Below are 1,426 nucleotides of genomic sequence, written 5' to 3' on the forward strand. Positions count from 1 at the left end.
GCTCCCTCGTAGTATCCTGTGCAGCCGGAGCCGGGGGCTCCCAGCTCTGCCTTCCCCGTCTCCCCCAGGGCCAGGGGGGTCGGTGCTGCCCCTCATGTGGGCGCCATCCCTGTGCTCCTCTCTTGGCTCTGTCCCTACGTGGGACCCCCCGGCAGCAGGTTGAACGGAGCAGACCTGCTCCATGAGCCACGCACAACTTCATCCCCTGTCAGCACTCGGCTGCTCCCTCAACACAGGTTCTGCGAGGGTGATCCTGGCCTGCTGAGCACTGTCCGGCTCATGACAGTGGTTGTGCATTACCTGGGGGGTGGAATCAGACCCCTCTGCCCCTGCCTTGGCTGCTCGGCAAGTGGTATGGGGACAAGGTGGCCGTCCCCTCCACATGGGCACAGGAACCTGCCCCAGCAAGAACCGGGACTGTTGTTGCATCTGGTGTTCATTTTGGTGCAAAATAAAAGCTGCTGGTAGCTGGAAATGGGAGACGGTGGATCTGTGGGGACTGGTGCAGGACTTGTGCCGGAGCAGGGACAGCATCCCTGGGGCCTGGGGGTGCACTCGGCCATTCTGCAGCTGGAGGTGCTGGGGGAGGCCAGAGCAGAGATGCTGGTGGTGGAATCTGCTCGCAGGGTGGGCTGCTGATGTGCCTCCGTGCTCCTGATCTTCCTTCAGGTGTTTGCATGCCCCTTCCCTGCAGGCAGCAACTGCTGAGGATTGTCCTTGTCCCAGAGCGATGCCCTGTGGTTTAAAAGAGCCTTCTGCAGAGCTGATCCCACATCTTCATCGTGGTCCCCCCGAGGCCCTGCTGGGCTATGGCTCTGGCAAGGGCAGGCTGGAGCACTTGGCTGCAGCAGGCACTGGGTGGAAGAGGCTGAACCCCAAGCCCGCTGCCACGTGGGGCAAGACCTCGAGAAAACACAGGTGAGAGGTGGGAAGGAGAGGGGAGCAGCTTGGGACCCACCACGGGCGGACAGGGCAGGAGAAAGAGCTAAGAAACAGCACAAGTGAAAACATTGCAGGGAGCAAGAGCCTTAGGAGGGGACTGTGCTGGAAGAGGGGCAGGGAAGGGGGGAAACAAGCACCCCCCCATCTATGCTTTGACTGCCTGGGGCGAGAGCTCCTGGTCCAGCCCTCGGCTCTCCCAGACCCCAGGCTGGCAAAGTCCAGACCCAGATCTCTGCTCCAAAAAGTCATCTTTATTGTGCCAAGGGGTGGGGAGGGACAATTGTAAACAAGTATGTGAAATATACAGGTTAAGTTACTCATTGTCTTATTAACAAAATAAAGCTCTATCTATATTTACAGTCTTTAAAAAAAAAAAAAAGAGAGAGAGGAAGAGCTGCATCTTTATCGGGCACATCTGCTTCCAGCCCCCTCTGCAGCACAGCCCATCCCACCCTGGGAGCCGGCACCCCTTCCCCAGGGACCC

Source organism: Pygoscelis adeliae, unplaced genomic scaffold (genome assembly GCF_000699105.1).
Source record: "Pygoscelis adeliae isolate BGI_AS28 unplaced genomic scaffold, ASM69910v1 Scaffold197, whole genome shotgun sequence".
NCBI classification, from domain to species: Eukaryota; Metazoa; Chordata; class Aves; order Sphenisciformes; family Spheniscidae; genus Pygoscelis; species Pygoscelis adeliae.